This window comes from Pygocentrus nattereri, chromosome 30 (assembly GCF_015220715.1).
Source record: "Pygocentrus nattereri isolate fPygNat1 chromosome 30, fPygNat1.pri, whole genome shotgun sequence".
Taxonomy (NCBI): Eukaryota; Metazoa; Chordata; class Actinopteri; order Characiformes; family Serrasalmidae; genus Pygocentrus; species Pygocentrus nattereri.
The window spans coordinates 15716432-15738531 of NC_051240.1; the positions used below are offsets into that span (position 1 = coordinate 15716432).

At 42.3% G+C, this 22100-nt stretch overlaps 1 long non-coding RNA gene across 1 annotated transcript; it reads left to right on the forward strand.

Moving 5' to 3' along the window:
- Positions 1–7178: 7178 nt before the first annotated feature.
- On the forward strand, positions 7179–17700 carry LOC108444447. The gene is made up of 2 exons (XR_001859234.2): positions 7179–7266; positions 17459–17700. It is a non-coding gene; the product is annotated as an uncharacterized LOC108444447 (long non-coding RNA).
- The last annotated feature ends 4400 nt before the right edge of the window (positions 17701–22100 follow it).

The window sequence follows — 22100 nt, forward strand, 5'->3', positions numbered from 1 at the left end:
CTCCCTACATAGTGCACTAGGTAGGAATTTAAATACTGACTCCTGCAGCCCAGCAGAGCAAAATATCACTGAAAATGGTCATTTGGTCAAATCCACATTCAGACTCGACAGGCAGTCACTATCTGACAGCAGGAGCTAGAATTTCCGAGCTTAACGTTACACAGCACAGTGTTTATCTAGGGAGCACGGAGCCGTTTGGGACTCAGCCTGGGTTTGACGCGACTTCTGACGGATGTTTGAAGTGTGTAAGACGTTCAGGTGACATTGTTTTGACTTTTATACTGCTGCTTTACAGCGAATCATACCGTAAGTACTTTAATTCAAGCCTGTGATATTAATGTTGGAGCTGGAGTGTCTCTGGGCCCTGATGTGGTCAATCTCTGCTCGAGCTCTACAACAAGCTTTATGACCCAAAAGCTTCACGAATTCCATTGTGTGAGATGTTCAGCATCGTCCTCGAGTAATTCAAGCAAAAGCCAGAGACAGCAAACACGTGTATGTGTACCATGTGTGCAGTAGACTGCCGAGACAAAGGGGCTGCTTGTTGAACGCAGACAAATAAGAGCCTTTAAATGTTTAGGATGTTTGGAACCAATCTCAAGGCGCTCGCTTTCAGTCAGCTGTCATTTTGTGGTGAAATGTTCTCCGGCTCTCGGTGTGATATCAGCATTTCTGAACCACATATTCATCCTCAGTTTACGATCTCGCTATGCATAAAAGCGCAGAGAGGTCTGGTCCAGTTTCGCTGTGTTTGTGTCGTGATAATGGGGAGCTGCCCGCTGTGGGAGAGTTCAGAGCTGGAAGTCGTTTTGTGTTTTATGCTCCTTGCCTTGTCACCTAGTGCAGTGTTTCTCAACCCTGGTCCTGGAGCCCAACTGCCCTGCACGTTTTACAGCTTTTCCTGCTTTAACAACCCAATAATGGGCTGATTGGTTGGATCGGGAGTGTTGTACAATTTACAATTTTAACTGTAATATTTTAGTGACCTATGAATTTAGGTGTTTGATAAGCAATTTAATTTAAAATACTATTTGCTGAGTTGCATAAAAAATATTCATAAGAATAACTTATAGTCAGTGATTGTCTATGTCTTGTTTAAACAATGAAGTTTTATGATGCATCACAAGTGGTTAATATAAACTTTTTTAAACATAAATATAAACTTTTAATATAAACTCAGTCGTGGGCTGGAGGGGCAGTCGTGGGCTGGAGGTCAGGGAACCAGCCCTGTGACTGGAAGGTCACCGGTTCGATCCCCAGTGCCAACAGTCCATGACTGAGGTGTCCTTGAGCAAGACACCTAACCCCCATCAGCGCTGCGGATGGGGCTGCCCACCACCCCGGGCAAGTGTGCTCACTGCCCCCTAGTGTGTGTGTTCACTAGTAAGTATGTGGCGCTTAACTTCATGGATGGATTAAAAGTGGAGCTGAAATTTCCCCGTTGTGGGACTAATAAGGGGAATTTAAATTAAATGTATCACTCCCACTATTTCACCTAAGCACACACCACATTTAGACTAACTAAACAACAACAAGGGAATGACAATGACATCACACATAAACATAACACATTCATGAAGAACACAGTGTTTTGATTATTGGTATATCACTAGACAAACACTAAAAAATAGGCTGTTAATAATTCCAATGGTAGCACTTATCAGTGCACAGGTAGCAATTATGTAATTATCTGCTACCATTAACACACTAACAGTTCGTAAGTAAGGTGTTATTTATAAAGGCTGTTATTAAAAGTCTTATTTTAGCATCCTGTCAAGGTGGAGGTGGGAAAACATGCAATTAATCTGTTGTCATGGAATGTCATTCACACAGACCTAAGCATGTGTACTTGATTAATAATGTACTTTCTGCTTTGCTAGGTCTTCTTCCCTACGTCTCAGGGACGTGAGAATTAGGGCACGGGGGCTGCAGCACTCACAGACTTCAGGATGGTTTATCTGCAAATGGAAAGACCCAAATGTGCTTTTTAGGGTGGAGTTTCAAAGTTTCCTTGTTTTTAAGTAAACACTGCACTTTAGGGCAAAGCGAAACACTTGTTGGCGGCTTTGGGGACGTGTCACCAACCAGTGGTGGACAGTAACTGAGTAACTGAGTAACTGAGTATCTGAGTAAATGTAATTGGTTTCTGTACTTTAGTATTTTTGGTGTATCTGTACTGAAGTTTCTCTGTTCTGGGCGACTTTTTCCTTTCACTCCACTACATTTCAGAGTCTAATATCCGACTTTTTCCTCCTACATTTTGAGAAATCTGTCGTTCCTTTTGGTTTCTGTGTGTATAAAAACGTAACATGTCAAAACGAAAGAAGCGCAAAGCCAGAGCACCAATCAGGGCCCAGCGGTCACTTTGTTTAGAGCTGGTTTTGACCTGTTGGTCATACCGACCCAGTGCAGCACGCGGTTCAACGTCAGCGCAGCAGCGTAAAACTTTGGGAGAGTCTGTTCAACATAAATGATGAACTAACCTAACTTTGTGTAAATAGAGCTCAATATAGAAATATGTCCACATATGCAGTCGAGACTGACGCGGCTTTTTTCTGAATTTCTACAAACACCATTTCATTTTATAGTAAATGAGTTTGGGCTGGTTTATGTTTATGAACAGACGCCTACAGATCAACATAGTAAAGGAGCTCATCTGTGATCCTGAGTTTAAAGCCAGTTTTTATTCAACTTAAACTCGGAACTAAGTTGTAAATAAATCTGAAACTGAAACTTTGCTTGTGTGTAAAAAGTGATTTCAGAGCCACTCGGTTCTCCCTGATGGAAACTGTTTACCTTCAGTGTTTTGTGCTTCTGATCATTTTAATAGACGTCAGCGTCACTAATTAATGACGTTCTATTAAAAGACTGGTTTACCAAGAGAGACGCTGGAGGACTTTCACCTGAAATGAGTTCATGAAGCCAGTCTGGTTATAAAAATGATAACAGGACATCAGAGCCAGAATTACTCTTTTAGTACTTTTACTTTATACTTAAGTACATTTGAAGGCAAATACTTTAGTACTTTTACTCAAGTGGAGGTCTAAAGGGAGGAACTTCTACTTTTACTGGAGGAATATTTTACCTTGGGTGTCTCGACTTTAACTCGAGGACATGGTTTGTGTATTTCGTCCACCACTGTCACCAACGCACAAGCAGGAGCTGTAGGAACTATTTCGTATGTGCATTGTTGTCTCTTCCCACAGCGATTCACAACACGAACACAAGAGGAAAAAAAAGCACATATTATTTCGTATGATATCACGGTTCATGTCACCTAATTTCAATACTTCCTTAAAACACTGTCCCGCATCACTGCTTTCTCTTGATTTATAGAATCAAGAAAACAGTGGAATTGACTGTTGAATGTGAATCCTCTCTGAGGCCTCTCTGTACAGAAGTACTAAAGTGTAAAAAAATAAAGCAGTAAAAAGTGTGTTCGTGTTCGTGATTAAGTCCTGCATATATGTCCTCTTGTTGGAACAAAACCTCGTATCTCCAAAATGGTGACTTTACAGGAGAAGCAAAAACCATACTTTACTTTTAATGTAAGTCAATGGAACCAGAATGTTTTACAAGTAACTGTTGGCAGTTTCTTTTGGTCCCTCTATCATGAAATGTACACACAATGTACAGAACAACAGGCAGTTTCACATTATATCAAAAACCGAAAAATGACAAAAATGGAGATATGAGGTTTTGTTCCGACAACAGCGATATATACAGTACTGTGTGGAAGTTTTAGGGATCTTAGCAACATTTTAAACAGTTTCCCTCATCAGTGAGTTTATCACAATGTCCATTAGAATAAAGTCGTATTCATAATTCAAATAAACAGAAAAACAATAAAAAGTAACAAGAATTTCTTGGGTCCATATTTTTCCTGGACGCCTTCACAGCCGCCACAGAGACTCGTTAATATCATCAATTACATCATGAGCTCAATTTACTGAGCACTGATTGGTCAAACCAGGAGCTGCTTTTTAATTACATATAATACTGGGCTTCCTCGAGGAGAGGCCTGGAGATGGGTAAACAAACAAGCCAACATCCAGAACATCACTGTTTATTTTATGTATATATATATATATATATAGAGAGAGAGAGAGAGATACGTAGATAGATAGATAGATAGATAGATAGATAGATAGATAGATAGATAGATAGATAGATAGATAGATAGATAGATAGATAGATAGAAAGGCAACAGGAACTCAAATAACCGATCAAAATCTCTGAGGAACGTTTTCAACACCTTGTTGAAAGTCTGCCACGAAGAATTAAAGCAGTTCTGAAGGCGAAAGGGGGTCCAACCTTTTACTAGCAAGGTGTACCTAATAAAGTGGCCGGTGAGTGAGTGTGTGTGTGTGTGTGTGTGTGTGTGTGTGTGTGTGTGTGTGTGTGTGTATATATAAAGCACAGTTAGGATTTCAGACCTTAGATATTTACAAGGAGAATGTTATAATCACTTTGAACCCAAGTCATTAATTGAGATAATAATAAGCTAAATATGTACAAAAGTATCATTTTAAATTCCAACTTGTGAAAATGATGCTTATACTTTTTAGATTTTTTTCTATGATGTTTTTTTTAATATATATTTTTTTTCTTTCCAAGTGAAGTTTTAAAAAATGTATCATAAATTTAATGTTCAAATTAAAAACATGCAAAACGATGCTGGCCCATATTCTAGAAACACAGAGTTGTAGTGTGTGGGCGGGGCTTTATTTTAGCCACACCCCTACATTTTAGAGCAGAAAGTGAAGCTGCATCCCTGTCCCTCACGGCCACATGGCAAGCAGTTAGATCCCATTGATTTAAAGTAAATATGTTCCTAATATGAGTAATATTAGGAAATGTCACCACAGAAACACACATTTTCTTCCATGAAGTAAACTTGTTAATAAATATGATGATTTAATGTGTTTACACATGTTCAAATCTGTGTTTACTGGTCATGTACTGGCCAGCAAGGCATTTTGATCGAACATGGTGTAATATGATAAAAAAACGATGACGGTCAGAAGAGTCAAAGAATGTGATCAGAATGTGCTGTAGATGTTTCTCCATAGAACCTTTTGGTGCTATATAGAGCTCTTTTCAGAAAAAGGGTTATTCTATTGTTACGAAGCCGTTTTTTGGTGCTAAACAGATTTTTGGAGCGAAACTTTTCAATAAAGATCTATATAGAACCATCTACAGCATGTTCTCCATCAACCTGAAGAACACTTTCATGATGCAAAGAGCTCTACTCATGCAAAGTGTTCTTTGAGTGTTCCTGGTTCTCTATAGAACCATTTTCTTTACTAAGGAACCTTTGAAGAAGAGCCATTTCTCTCTTTAAGCGTGCAGAATCTAGAGAAGGTTTCAGGATGACTGGAAGGAGGTCGTGTGGTTTAAGTATTTTTGATTATTTTGAACGATGACCACTGAACTTCAGGGAAGACTCCCTGAAAAAATGAACCACTCCTTGGAACTAAAGGATGAAAAAGTGAATAAAAATGGAATAAAGGCTTAATAGATGAAGTCAGAGGTAGAGCCGTGGAGCTGCCTGGTCTTTAGAGGATAATCATGGAGACTGGAGCATTCATTAATCAAATCTAGAGCTGGTTAAAACTACTCCAGGCTTTCTTCAGAGCTTTTCCTCTGTATACGTTCAGCTTGATTTGGGTTTACAGTGTGTTAACGCTAAAGCTCCATGTTCATGTTTTCCCTGATTTAATGTTTTTTCCCAGAATCAAACAGAATACGACCCTGTAGCCTACATCACACATGCTCTCCCCTCTGTACTCACACACAGCTGAAAGTTTCATGCACCGTACACACGCCACCGACTCTCGGCAGGCCGCCGTGTTTTTCTCTTCATCCGCCAAAATCATCTCTCACTTCCAATTTACACAGAAGTCCATTAGACAAAAGATCAAGCAGCCTAGGAGGAGAAATGAGGGAAAAGGAGAAGAGGAAATCCTGATCACACCAGACTCTCCCTCTCTCTCTCTCTCTCTCTCTCTCTCTCTCTCTCTCTCTCTCTAAATTGGTAAATTATGAAGAGTGTCTTTCTGCATGTGGAATGTCAGGTATAGGGGGGTTCATTAATATGCATAATTTGTGCGCGGCGGCGACAGCCGGTTCAGAGAGAAGTCTTTCAGCTCCTCAGGACGAATGTCAGGGTCGTTTATCCTGACGGACAGAGACAGGCACACTCGTTTACACTTTCACAGGCGCGGCTATTCATTCCAGCCCATCTGACTTGCTGCTGTACATTAGCTCTGATGCTCAGAAAGCTTACGTACCACCTTCAGAAAGAGAGGAGGGTTGATATTTCAATGTCAAGATTTAAGATAAGCTTCATCGTCAAATTCCAGGTGATCTTTCCTGGATTCATACAGCTACTGCTGCACAGTCAGCTCTCCTTCTAGGTCAGGGTTTGCAAGCCAAACGTAAAGATGAGCCATTTTGTCCTTTCGACAAATTCAAACCACTTTGGGAGCCGCAAAAACGGTGTCCTTTATCGGCTGGGCTGTAAATATGTCTCCGTATGTGCTAATGTATGAGTATAGGCTAAAATGTATAATATACATGAAAACATACACATATTTAGCTTATTATTATCTAAATTAATGACTTGGGTTCAAACTGATTATAACCTTCTCCTTGTAAATATCTAAAGTCTGAAATCTTCACTGTGTTTTTGTGGCATTATTTTGACAAAAATTGAATTACTCTGTCATCAAAGCACATAACCACTGTGACAAATGTTGGATATGTGCTGCCTGATGAACAAACTATTGATAAATTAACGAAATATAGTGAGCCAGTGTGACTCACCTTCTCAGGCCTTGAGCTGCTTCCTCTCTGATGAGCCTCGACCCAAAGGAGCAGTTTAATAGAGCTGAACATACTGTGGTAAACTGTAATATAAGAATCCTGATAACGCCGTGACCTAAAATCTCTGTGACAAATGGATTTTTCAAATAAAACACATATTTAAAATGTAGTACAACATTAATGATATGAAAAGTAAACAGGAATCTGTCATATTCATGTTATAATTGTCACGGTTCTCCTCCCTTGCCTAGCACACTCCAAGACTTCATTTCCCATAATTCCAGTCCCGATGATGTCACCAATTCCTCCAATCACGTGCAACTGCCTCGTTCTCAGTCATTTCTAATTCAGTTCACCTGAGCTTGTCTTAAAGCTTAAACAGTCCCTGGTTTGTGCTGCTCTTTGTGAAGTATTGCCGGTTGCTTGGACTATTGAGTGGTATGTTTCTGATTGTTTGGCTTGTGCCTTGAACCTTTTGCCTGCTGTCTGGATTTCACTCTTGTGGATTTGCCCTTTTGCTCTGGTTGCCTGTATGTTTTGGTTGTTCTGGTTTTTGACCCCTGTTTGGTTTTTGGACTGTGATCTAGGATTTGCCCTGAGATTGTGTTTTACTTGGACTTGTGTACTGATAACTCACTCAGAACAGACTTCTGCTTTTATGAAACAGGATGAAAAAAGAAATCAGTGAATTATTAGGGAAAAGTGTCATTTAATCACTGGTCAAACGTGTACATACCAACTTTTGGAGCTGTGGCTAATACTTTTAAGCTTTTACAGCCTTCGAGACATGGTTTGCCCTCCAGATGGAGGCTGACCCTTATGTTCAATGTGAAGTTTGAAGGCATCTGCTTACCCAGCGTCTCTTTTAAGGCTTTTATAGGGAGCCCTTTGCTACAGCCTATTCTTCTGGGAAGGCTAAAGATGTTGGAACATTGCTTTGAAAACTAGATTGCATTCAGCCTTAAGAGCTTTTAGTGAGGTCAAGTACTGATGCTGGATGATTTAGTTCTGGAAGACAAACATCACTCCGCCTCATCCCGAAGATATTCAGTGGAGCGCCGTCACTCGAGTGAACACGGTTCCCCTGCTTCACGGCCCAATGCTGGAGAAATACCTACCCTTTAGCTGATGCTTGGCACTGGGTGCAATGTGCGGCTATTCCCAGAGGTACTTTTTGGTGTCGAGTATTCAAGCTGTCTCAAAAATGCAAAAGTGAATGTGTCGGCTCGCAATTATTTCTGAGTAAGTTCTGCTGCTGAAGTTGACATTTATGTTCACTTGATCCTTTGTCCCTCCGAGGGCTCATCTAATAAACTTCACTTTACTAATACAGTAGAGGAACAGCCCTTAAGATGGCATCAGGGTTTCCCCCAAGGGAAAATGGCAAGGCCAAGTTGACGAGGGCTTGTTAAAAATGGTGTTGGAGTAGGCAGCTGAACTCATTAGCTCTTACAAGTACACACCATTATCTGGTCCCAGTCTTGACATCTTCCTCTGCTTGCATTTTCTGTTCATGTACCTGCCTAAGTGTGTTGACCTCTGCCTGCATTGACTATAAACCCCTTAATAGAACTACCTTGCACACGTGTCCTGCCTCAATGCCCCATTTATTGCAGAAGACCACCTACAAAGGTCGCAGCAAGTAGCACGGCTCATGGCCGAGATGAGCTGATCCCGGAGTGAGAAGTCTGAGAGTTGTGCCAGGTCTATTTAGCCCGTCAAGGTTCGACTCCAAGGAAGCCCAGGTGACTTCTGTAGTGTCCCTGCTGTAAGGACCTGCTTTGACCTGACCCAAACTCCATTCCCAGCCCTTGCTCTGACCTGGGGTCTGTCCCTGACCCTTGCCTTCACCCAGACTCCATCCCTGGCCCACCTTCTGTTCCTGGTCCAGCCTTTGTCCCTATTACTGATCCACCCGCTGGTGTGATTTGTGGTACTGCTGTCCTCACTGGGCACTCAAACTGTTTTGACGTTATCTCCCTGATTGCCCAGGTAATAACCACGTCTGCAGCTTATTCCTGGACTCATTAGCTTTTACTTATATACACCAATATATATTTTAGCATTGCTCTTTGTCCAAAATCCCCCCCCCACCCCCCCAGTGCATTTGAGCTCTGTCTGCATCTTTTCTGTGTTTCTCCACCTGTGTCGTCTATAAATATGGAAACCCCTTAATAAAACTATTTGGTATGATAAGCTTCTGAATTATAGCTCTCTGTATATATCCATTAATATACCATCCATTACAGAGACAATGTTAAAGGTAAGAAATACATGCTAATACAAGGTTCTAGAGGTCTGAGGGATGCAGTCATTCAGTTCCTGTCCAGGGGCCACAATCTTCTGCATGTTTGTTTTCATCTGACTTGGTTCTTGTTAATTAGTTAAGGAACTGAATTTGAAGTGCTGCATTGGGTAGGAATTTGAACCCCCTGGTGTAATATTGATGGCTGTTATTTATTGATTGCTAAGTGTTCCTAGTACTAATTTGTGTCTTTTAGGAGTCGCATCAAGATTGTTTAGTCTGTTAACAGCAAAGATTCCTAGAGTGAGGTGTTTTTGTCTTTTGTTCCACTTTGATTTCAGTGTTAGTTCCTTCAGTTTTAGGGAAATGTGTGATGATCTCACATGAGTTCTCTTTTTATTTTATTTATTTATTTATTTATTTATTTATTTATTTTTCTTTTAATTTATTTATTAATTTCCATCAAAAGAAATGTTTTTGCCCTCTCCATTTTGGAGATACTCATACTTCTCGAGTTTGGCCTCCATCTCGAAGTGGTCTTGGTCTTTTTTCGGTCTTGGGGTAAGGTAACTCGGAAATTCCTTATATCCTTATTCCGAATATCAACACCTAACAGAATCAAATGGCCTGTTCTTTGAGATTGATGCCAGCTGATGGCTTAGCTGGGCATTTTGTTTGGTTCCAAATTTCGGACATCCCAGAAAGCACATCGGAATTATTACATTTTTGTTTAACAATGATGGATGTTTGTTTTATTTTATAATTAGTTGACTTTGGCTGGTATATGATATGTGGCCAGAGAATAACTGCTTAATATTTTAGACTATATATTATATTGTGCAAGACCCATCATAATCTATTGATCTTTAGTACAGCGTGTCCCAAAGAAGCTGACATCATTTGAGATGTGAATATCTGAGTAACTGCATGTCCTGGAAAACAAAATGAAACGGGCTTCATGTTGAACAAGATTTATTTACCAAAACTCAACAAGAAATTCAGAGGGATGTAGATTTGGCACAAATGCCTGTGACCCGACACCCGTCCAGTCGGTATTCCAGCTCCTGCCCAACATGCTGTAGCATGTCTTGTGCAACCGTCTCCAGTGGATGCGTTTTTATTGAATCTTCTCAAACGCACGTCTTATTTGAGCACATTCTAACACACACAAGGCCTTTTCATTTCTAATGCACTCTGTTCTTCACCCTGGTGATGTTATCTTGATCTGGTCTTATTTGTGTCTTGATCTCTGCCGTTCCCGGTCTTAGACTTGACTCCGACTCTACTGTTGCAAAGACTTAGTCTTGACTCTGACTTGCCTTGTATTTAGTGGCTTTGATTACAGCACCACCAGGATTCTTGGAGTATCACACCCTTTACACCACTGATGGTGGAAGTGTCCTGTGAGGTCCCTCTCTGGTCATTCACTCTCACTATGTCTGTCCAGGTGCTGGAAGAGAGCCACAATATCCTGACCTTTGACTTTGGGAGAAAATGACTTCTCCTGGCCTCTGTGGCTGTAAGCATTGATTAGCCTGCTGGGAGAAAATGGACAGGCTGGACTCTCTGTGTGAAATAAACCTCATCGTGAGGTGTGTTTATGATGGCCTTTCCACAGTGACACGGCCACAGACAGCGTCTGACCCAACCTATACACACCCATCTGACCTGACCTATACACACTCACACTGCCCAATTCCTTCAGGTGGCATTTGGCTTCCTTTCTTTAGACCAAAGCGTGATTCATCGGAGTCAGACTGTGGACCATGTGAGCAGGTGCAGTGCAACATGTGCCTTAATGCGGAAGCGGCACGTCTGAGATTTAGCTACAATCTTATTAAACTGAATGTAATCATGCAGATGACGAGCTCCGCCCTCAAACTGCGCCGTGCTAATGAGACAGTGGAGCTGCCAACAAGCCGAGGAGATGGCAATGTTGAGAGTTCTTTCTCGTAAAAATGTTCTACGGGCCTGGAGTTTTACTCTGGATCAAAAGTCGGCACTCGGGAAGCGACGATTCAGGCTGTGACCGCACGTTGTGGCCACATCAAAGCAGATGTACATCTGGCCTTGAGAGCTGAAATGAAATCATGATTCTGTTGGTAAATATTATTTCAGCGCGTGTTCATGAACTCATGAATCTCCGTCTAGCCCAGGAGTCGCAACCCAAATGTGAAGTAGAGCCGTTTTGTCCTTTCAACAAAAATTAAACCACCTTGGGAGCCTCAAGTGTCCATTTGACCATCTTGTCTATATTTACAAACATATTGCACAAAGTATGCTAATGCAGTAGTATAGACTAAACACTATGTAAACGACACCCAGGCTCTGCTTTAAGCTTTTAGCTCAGCTATAACCGCTTTTCTCGCATCTCTGGCAGGAAACTTTTCCGCAAAATGAGTAGTTTCTGGTAAAATGTCCCTAAATGCTCGACTTATGAGGCTGAAGCGTGCTTCTCATTTGTGAGCGCAGTGTTCTAATCTTCCTGTTCCACCTTAAATGAGAATGTTATGGCTGTACCATTTAAGGTGGAACGAGACAATTCGAAGAAGCAGCTGGTGAATTACTTCAGCTTCATGACTTTTTAGTGCTTGACGGCTTAGCATTGCAGGTTAAACGTATCAGAAAACCAGCTAGAGGGATTATAAATGCAAGCAAATCCATGATCTCTAAATTCAATGTTCATCTTAAATCTCTCTTTGTTTCAGTAGCTACTAGGTAGGTGAGATTGTTGTCTACATTGCTATGGTGACCAGCAGTCTGTGCGCCTAAGGGTGAATTAGTAGTTCTACATTAACTCCAGCATTTTAAGAACGTTTACCATCAAAGCTGTGCAAGACCCATCAGCAATAACTTTTTTTACTTGCAATCTAATTCGGCTGTGGAGCTGAATCGGGGCAGTAAAGGAGCCGCATGCAGCTCGACGCCTGGTTTAGCCATTGTATCTGCTGTCTTTTGTTAAATTAAGTCTCCCAGCAATCCTCGACTGCGACACTGCTGCTGCTTCACACCTGGTTTTAGGAAACGGAGAAAATTACGCACAAATCCGCCTGCCGCCAGACACTGAATGTCTGTCTAGCAGTTCCAACAGATTATGTAATTTCTCCCACATATTTCCGTATGCTGCTCTCCCTGAGCCTACAGTACACTACATTTACATTCATGACCTTTAGCAGATGGTCTTATGCAGAGCAACTGTTTGAGAGGGAGAGGAGTGTAGCATTAAGTCTTGTCCAAAGACATTGGTAAAAGTATAGCGTGCCTGCCCTGGAGAAGAAACTGAACCTTAGCCTCCCATGTGGAGGTCAGCGCTGTCTCTCCTTTTGTCCTTCAGTGTGCTGTCTCTCTCTCTCTCTGCTGTATAATGGGTTATGTTAGAAGTAAAGCTGGTAAAGATGTGGGGGCTAGCCCTCACCATCCTATGTCGGTAGTAGAGACATCAAGCTAATGCATGGAGTTGGCCAAACTGGGTTTAAAATGTGGCCCAGGTGTTTGTATCCAACATTAAGGACAAAATAATGGAAGCTAAATATAAAATAAAGCCAAAGTTTAATATAATCCAGCCCCAACAGGCGAGGCTTCACTTCCACACAGCTGTTCTTTAAACACTAATACTCCACTCAGGCTCACCCTCATACCCAGATGCAGGTCTTGACCTATAATGATGGTGTTGGCAAAAAAAACCCCATAGAATTAAAATCAGTAGCGTTTAACATGAGAATAATCTAACAAGTCATTATTCATCGATCACTCGTTCTTCACAGCCCAATCATGTTTAGTTTAAAATAACTAGACTGCATGCGCACAAACAGCTGCATACACTAAACTGCCAAAAGTATTCGCTTGTCTGGCTTCACGCATATGAACTTGAGTGACGTCCCATTCTTAATCCATAGTGTTTAATATGATGTCGACCCACCCTTTGTAGCTATAACAGCTTCAACTGTTCTGGGAAGGTTTTCCACAAGGGTTAGGAGTGTGTTTATGGGAATTTCTGAACATTCTTCCAGAAGCGCATTTGTGAGGTCAGACACTGATGTTGGACGAGAAGGCCTGACTCACAGTTTCCACTCTAATTCATCCCAAAGGTGTTCTATGGGGTTGAGGTCAGGACTCTGTGCAGGCCAGTCAAGTTCTTCCACACCAAACTGGCTCATCCGTGTCTTTATGGACCTGCTTTGTGCACTGGTGCTCAGTCATGTTGGAGCAGGAAGGGGCCGTCCCCAAACTGTTCCCACAAAGTTGGGAGTATGAAATTGTCCAAAGTCTCTTGGTGCTGAAGCTTTAAGAGTTCCTTTCACTGGAACTAAGGGGCCGAGCCCAACTCCTGAAAAACAGCCCCACGTCATGATCCCCCCCCCCCCACCAAACTTTACACTTGGCACAATGCAGTCAGACGAGTACCGTCTCCTGGCAACCGCCAAACCCAGACTCGTCCATCGGATTTCCAGATGGAGAAGTGTGATTGGTCACTCCAGAGAACACGTCTCCACTGCTCTAGAGTCCAGTGGCGGCGCTTTACTCCACTGCATTCCACGCTTTGCATTGCGCTTGGTGATGTAAGGCTTGGATGCAGCTGCTCAACCATGGAAACTCATTCCATGAAGCTCTCTACGCTGTTCTTGAGCTGATCTGAAGGCCACATGAAGTTTGGAGGTCTGTAGTGATTGACTCTCTGCAGAAAGTCAGTGACCTCTGTGCACTATGCCCCTCAGCATCCGCTGACCCCGCTCTGTCATTTTATGTGGCCGACCACTTCGTGGCTGAGTTGCTGTCGTTCCCAATCGCTTCCACTTTGTTATAATCCCACTGACAGTCGACTGTGGAATATTTAGTAGTGAGGAAATTTCATGACTGGACTTGCTGCACAGGTGGCGTCCGATCACGGCACCACGCTGGAATTCACTGAGCTCCTGAGAGCGACCCATTCTTTCACTAATGTCTGTAGAAGCAGTCTGCAGGCCCAGGGGCTTGGCTTTATACACCTGTGGCCATGGAAGTGACCGGATCACCTGAATTCACTGATTTGGATGGGAGAGTGAAAACTTTTGGTAACTGTGTGTGTGTGTGTGTGTGTGTGTGTGTGTGTGTGTGTGTGTGTGTGTGTGTGTGTGTGTGTGTGTGTGTGTGTGTGAGAGAAGCTGCAGCAGATGTCACTGTCTCTGCTCTCATTCTGTTCTCAGAGCTTTGGCCCCAGTGCTGAAATGGCGAAATTAATAATCGCTGTGAAGAGATCATAAAGCATGTTGGTGCAGAATGAGCGCTGTAAGTGCCCCAGAAAAGATCGCTAATGAATTTTTAAATGTTAATCTTTAAAATAAGCAGCATGGTTCCAGTGTGCTGCCGAAGCAGGGCGGCAGAGGGAGGAAATTAATTGTTGAGAGAGTTTGAGGGAATTTCGCTGGACGGATGGGTCTTCTGAGGCTCATCCCACAGATTATGCAGCTGTTAACTTTTGAGTTAATTCAATACATTTCTGATATTTTAACAGCTACCTCCTCTAAAATCTCCTTTACCTGTGTGTTTAAGTGCCCTCTCTGGACACGGAGGGGAAAACGGCCAGATGTTACTGATCCTCAAAACATCATTACACTCACTGTATGACTCCTCACACACTGACTGCTGCCTTCTTTTATACCGCATAAAGAGAGGCTTTTTATTGCGGTTCATAAATGTAGTCGCGTTCTCTTCATATACAGTTCATGTTTTTCTTTAGTGGATCTGGAGAAAAGAAAATCAAGCTTTAGTCTCGGAGAACATTGAGGGTGCCTGATGAGTAAGAACATCAGATTAATAAATGAAGACTCAAATCTGGTGAGTACAAAAAAGTGAATTATAAATAATCATAAAAATATAATTAAATTAAATGATACAACAGAAACTAAAACATATGTAAAGGTTAATAAAATGGTTAAAATAAAATGGAGATGAGAAATGGTAAACTAAATTTATTAAAATAACAAATATTAATAAAACAATTAAAATATTGTGAATAATGGATAAAATAACAAATGAGATTTGAGATCTTTTTTCTACACGTCTCGCAACAACCACTGATTCTTCTTTCTACGTCTTCCAGCTGGTGCTATAGCGCCTACAAAGTCAAGCTGCTGCTTCATGATGCAAAAGGCACTCGCTACACTTTTCAGAAGTAAAGGTATTAAACTGTCACTGGGGTGGAACCCTCAAGGGTCTATCTCAGTACCTTTAGTCAGGGAACATAACCATAATCCACTGAAATGATAGTTGCGCTATGCTGTACCACGGCAACACCTCCCAGTGACATGTATCATACTCACTTACCGTAACTAATGGGCAATGTTCAAGCTTATTTTACACAGACCAGAAAAACGCAGTAGTATCCACCTATAACATAACAACTTCCAAATATTGGCTTGTGATGAGCTGCATGTATTGTATTCAAAATGCATGACGCTGTGCTGGTTGAACAGATATGAGGCCTGTGCAACAAACCCCTCTATGCTATTTTAGGACATGGTTGCAGCACAGTATCAAGTTACCGGCTAAAAAATGACCACAGGTCTCGAGACAAACGCAAGTAAAAACATGTCTCGGCTCTCGTTCATCAGGCGAAATGGGTCACTTCAAAAGGCCTTAGGTAACACAAACTCTGCCTGTGTGACTTTCAGTTCCATGCCTTCTTTCTAGATTTAGTTTTATGGCCGAATTAAAGATTTCCAATATACCGCACGCAAAACTTTGACTAAACTGTTTAGCAAAGATTGACTCACCAAGGCTGATATTGCTGATATCTCCCACGTCTGCTTCATTGTAAGAAATCATTGTCAGGACGAACCAGTAAAGCTAAAGAAACCACCCGTCTAACCCGACTTCCCCAGGTTACCCAAACAAAAGGACGCTGTTCCAAGCACAGGCCTAGTGTGAAGCTTAAATGCTAACATGTTAACCCTACCCTCTAACAGACTTCTGCCAATCGGGTTACAGATTCGGACTGAGGGTTTCTCACTCTACTCAACCATCTGACGGAAAATCTTTGTTTACATGCTCACTACAAGTAATCTGATCCGAAATGACATGTATGCGTGGAGAACCTCTTGGAGTAAACGTTACCATGACCGTGAACATCGCATGAGGTCCGGACAGCATGAAATGAGTTTCCAGTTGTTGCGCTTGGTTTTAACTGCTTTAAAATGACGTCAGATTCAGGAAAACGTCCTTCACATGTCCTTATTAAAGAAGGCCGAGAGGAAGACGTCGTGTTCTGAGACACATAAGCTGGACGTCCGTCCCACCGCCGTCTTTTAAAGATCAGAGCATGAACTTCGTCTCCTCTGCAGACCAGTTTCTGCTCCGCTGTGTTGAACGGTATAAACTCTCACTGTGACGCGACGCACATGCAGAACGGACTGAAACATTCCGATTGGAACGTAATCCGTGTAAAAGCCTGTATCTGATTTTTCTATTTAACGGATTATTTACAGGATTACCCACCTCGATCCATTGGATAGAAATTGTATTTTTCCAAATGGCTTCAATCGGACTAGACCATTCCGATTGAGCTATTAGGCAGATCATTAATGATTATTAGGCTTCATGTAAACGTGGCTACTGTAGATAAAATGGAAAGTTAAAATTGTGTAACTGGACCATCATTAATTGGCTCCTTTGAGGTTTTTTCTGCTTATTAGCAGAAACGGATTCTTCTAGCTGAGTCAAAATGTTTGAGGTGTCTTTCGCACCAAGATGGTAATTCATGTGACATCAAAACTTTTATTATTATTATTATTATTATTATTATTATTAATTCTGTCGTTATTGACATATAACACGGAAATGAATGTTGCAAAGATGCTACACAAAAGCAGTGGGGTGTCTGGCACAGAAAGCCTGGTGGGGCACAAACTATAGAGGCAGCTGTGACTCGAGTGAAACTGCACGACCTGATCCAAACACTCAATTATATCAAGTTCACAAATTGGTGCAACGTAGTGCAGGAGACATGAATATTAGTGACATAACATTAGATCACACAAAATACTGATATACAGCATCACACTACAAATTATCATGGTGTATGATCATTGTGGCAAATACAGATTCAAAGCGGTGATTCGGAGCCGGGAAACACTTCGCTTTCCGGGCTTTAGGCATAACACACCCTGTAATAATGCAGAATGACTCACCAGTGACTCGCTGCTCGAAAAAGATCGTTGTGTATATTTCCTTTATCTGGGCAAACTGGTCAAAAACGTCTCTCGCAAAGTCCAACAACCCATGAATGGATTCCAGTGATGTCCTAGCAAGGGCAGGCAAGGAAAGCAGGAGTGTTTTAGCTGCACTCAGTTAGCCATGTTCTTCTTTTGACCCTCTTTGGACTGACTGAGCAGTTTTTGTCCTTTCCAGGCTGACTGGTGTTCATCTTCTGGGTGGATGGATGGATGGATGGATGGACTTCACGTATTCTGTTGCCTTTCTCTTATAAGTGGCTGCCACAACTGACGTCGAGCACTTTTGGAGTGGCGCTGATACCAAACAGGGATTCAAATATTCATCTAGATGTTTATTCATATTTTCAAGTAAATTCATGCAGTTTTAAAAAAAAAAAATGCAGCATGAAGTAAACGTATCGTAATATTCCAACGTCACGTCGTCTCCTGTGAGTTTATTGGCTGGTTGGAAAACAGAAATCTGATTGTCTGAATCATGTAGACCCAGAGTTTCCCCACTATCTGATGTTGATCTGATTACTGGCAAAACTTGATTGACTGCAGTTATGGGATTTAAGTGCATATAAACACAATTAGTTACAAAGAAATATATTTTAAACAGTTAGTTCCAGCCACGCGAGCTGATTGGTTAAGAGGTGTTTCTCACAAACGCTGCATCACTCCACTGAGACGCTGTTGCTAGGCAACGACTTTGAGCGCTGTAGGAGACGCTCAAGCCATTGGAATGTTTTTACTTCTTACTTTGCCACAAACAGAAATTGGACACTTAAGATCACATTTGGTCCGACTCTGAAGACGAGACGACACTAAATTCCCAAACTGTCGCTCTGTGTGGAGCTGGAGAACGAACTGAGCAGCGAGTGGGCGGAGCTCGTTACTCTGACATAGCAGCGAGCTGCTCGTTAAGGAGCTATAATTAGGAGGAAGGAACTGAACATTAAAACATATTAAACGCCGCGTTCACGGCCAGTTTATTCATTTCTTACTGTATTTATTTAACTGCTGTATTAAAGCAGTAGAGACACTCGAGGAGGGAGTTATCACCAATAACATCACAGCTGGGATGATGGGATGGTATTTCAGGATAACACACCCCCTTTCGGGTTCTATTGCTTAAATGTTATATTGAATCAGGTCATGTGCTGCTCCACAGCGACATCTGGTGGAGCCAGGCCCCAATTTAGACACCCCTGCACAAGTTTGTCAGCTTGACCTCTGAATCAGTTCCACTGATCACCTGAAAAGAATGGATCATTCGATCACTTTCAGAATCATCTTCAGCTCTGACCATTATGATCTTCAGCCTGGATGAATGCAGGTTTAAACCCCATTTGGAGCTCCTCGGTGCCGTTGATCAGGAACTCTAAGTGGGAAAAGGTAAAGCCCCCCCATCCTCCCCCACTCTCATAATTAACCTCAGACGAGGCAGAGCCACACCAGTTAATGAAGTCAGGCTCTCTGTTTTTTCGATTAATTAGAGCTCAGATGGATCTGAAGAGGGTGGAGACGGTAAACGGCGAATGTAACAAATGGTGCGGCGCATGGTTTTTAATGCACAATTAAACGGGGGGACTATGGGGGGAAGGGGAAACACACAGAAGTTGCTCTCCGAAGGCGACTCCATACATCATCCTTTCAGCGCTAATGGTTTGTAGGCAGCCTGGAGAGCGCCTCTCAGAAACACGGGTAAACAAGCCAACCAAACCAGGAACTCTTCGTTAGCCCCGAGTCTGAGAAACATCCGCCTGAGCCGTGATGTATATTACGGAACGTCATAAAACATCAGGCCGAGCGTGCGGGGCCACAGGCCTGAGATTTCACATGACACATCTCGTTAGGGCGCGTAATTGCTGGCTTTACTCTGAGCCATGCAAACACTGACAGGCTGAAAGTGCACAGCGAAGTGCTGTAACCCAAAACACTGACTTACATCACTGAGGCATTTCAGCGGGAGCACGGCGAGGAGCAGACAGCGAGAGGAAGCTGCTCTGAAACCTTGTCTTACACATGCTGCAGATGCATTATTTGAGCGCCAGCACAATTTGTGCCCAATAGCATTAAATTAACATCTAAAGCAGGCAGTGGATGTGGAGGCTGTTCAGCTGCTGCAGTCGGAGCTCAGTGGGTGATTTGGCGTATTGTGTATTTTATGGTTGAATGCACCAGAAAATTTGGAGGAGTAGAACCCTGGCAGCCTTATTACATTAGATTCTCTCTCTCTCTCTCTCTCTCTCTCTCTCTCTCTCTCTCTCTCTCTCTCTCTCTCTCTCTCTCTCTCTCTCTCTCTCTCTCTCTCTCTCTCTCTCTCTGTATCTCTTGCTCTTTTTCTCAAGCTCTCACTCTCTTAGTATCAGTCCAGTTCAGCTTCATTGGCGCATATGCAATAAGACGCTTTTGCCAAATCGGTTAACAAGAAATATGTAATCATAAATAAGATACAGATCACAATAGAAATTAAGTTATTTACAGGAAATCTGTCTCTCCTTCTGTCTGTCTTTCTCCCTGTTTGTCTTTTTGCCTCTTTCTTTCCCTTCTCTCCCTCCTCTCTTGCGCTCTCTCTGCATGGTTTCTTTTATGTCTCTTTCTATATGTCTGCATTTGTCTTTCATCTCTCTGGTTCTCTCTTCTTTCGCTCATCTTACTGTCTCTCTCGCTCTTTTCTGGCTATTAACTTCTCTCTCAGCCTCTTTCTTTGTCTTTCTTCCTCCCCAGTTTCTTCTCTTCTTTCTCCCTCTTGCTGACATGTCATTCTCCATGTCTTTCTCCTTTTTTTTTTTCTGTCAAGTTCTCTCTCGCTAGCTCTCTGTGTCTCTTTCTCCTCAGTCTCCATCTCTCGGTCTCTTCTTTCTCTCAGCTCTTTTTCCGTGTCTTTCTCTCGTCTTTTCCCCCCTCTGTTCTCTTATTGTCTCTTTCTCTCAGTAGCTCTCGTTCTGTTTCACTCTCTCCCCCAAGTCTTTTCTTTTCCATCTTTCACCTTCTGTCTCACCTTTTTATCTCCATGTAAACACCTCAGAGTCCGATTGAGGGCATTTGGAACACCATTTCTATCTGAACAAGGTGGATAAACCTCCAAATAATCAGTTAAATAAGTTGAATAATATCCATGTAAACGTCTGTATCCGATTACATTCCCTATTGGAAAGTTTAAGTCCGTTCTGCATGTGCGTCGCGTCACAGTGAGAGTTTATACCGTTCAACACGGCGGAGCAGAAACTGGTCTGCAGAGGAGACGAAGTTCATGCTCTGATCTTTAAAAGACGGCGGTGGGACGGACGTCCAGCTTATGTGTCTCAGAACACGACGTCTTCCTCTCGGCCTTCTTTAATAAAGACACGTGAAGGATGTTTTCCTGAGTCTGACGTCATTTTAAAGCAGTTAAAAACAAGCACTGCTCACTGCTGCTCATCTCACTCTGACTGGAGTCGTGTGATGCTGGTTGTCATGGTAACGTTTACTCCAAGTGGTGCTCCAATCATGAACATTATTTTGCATCAAAATACTTGTAGTGAGCATGTAAATGTAGGTTTTCCATCAAATTGTTGAATAAAGTGAATAAACCTCAGTCTGGATCTGTAATGGGAATGTATTCAATCAGATTGGCAAAAATCTTTGCTTGTAAACGCACTGTTTTTCTCTCCAGTCCCCACCTCTCTCTTTGTCCCCCAACCCCCCCTTAATTTGGATAGTTAAAGTGTGGAGTCTAGATAAACTCTGTGCTCTTTGATAATTAATTACATTAAAAATTCTGTGAAAAAGCTAAAAGGCTCTTTTGAGCTTTAATTGAATTCACTGCCACCACTGGAATGAGTGTAAAGAACTCCTGGCCAGATTTCAAGAGTTTGGCATGTTTGTCACAAATGGGACACAGTCTGCCTACAGACTGTGGGTCTGGGGGCCTAAAACATCTGCAATACATTAACTTCTTCATTAACACCGTGTTCTGGAGCTTTCCTAGAGAGACCAGGAATAAACAAACGTTTTAGTGGAGCACTTTAACCTTCCTCGTGACCGGAAGGTCGCTGGTTCCATCCCATGAGCTGACAGCACGTGACTGAGGTGCCCCTAAGCAAGGTGCCTCCAGGAAAGTGCGCTCACTGCCTCGAGTGTCTTCACTAGTGTGTATGTGGTGTTTCGCTGTATGGATGGGTTAGATAGTGCAGGTGAAATTTCCCCATTCTGGGACAAATGAGGATCAGTTAATCTTAATTCTCCTGGTTACAGAGTCAGAAAGAACGTCCGTTTAGCACCTTTTGAAAAATAATTCCTCTACAAAATGCAAACAGGCCAAAGGCCCATCAGTCTGGATGATGAAGGGCCGATCTTCGTTAAAGCCAGAGCTGGTTTATGAGGCACCTGGCCACTTCCTATTCTCCCCCTTATATCAAAAACAGGCCTGCTGGACAGCCGAGGGTGACCGTGAGCAAGTCCTCAATGAATGGGAGTGAATGGAGCCCAACTGGTAAAAATGAAGTTAAAATAGTTTCTAATCACTGAACCAGAACTTTCAAACAAAAAGCAAAGAAATCTCACCTGTACGTTTCCTTTTAGTTCTACAGTAAACATGGTTTGGGTAGCAGGAGGCGGGGCTTTACTGCTAGAGCGACATGATTGATGGCCGAGCGGAGCAGCTCATTGGCTGTTCCTGCTCAGTGACCTCATGAATGTACATGAGGCACCGTTTTAAACTCCTATAACTCGAGTTTAAAAGCTCTTAAAATAAAACGGCGGTGTTAAAATGTTTGATGCTGTCCAGCAAATGATTTCTCAGATGCTCCATATTAACATGTTCATTTTGGACTTGCTCGGGAGCGCCCTCT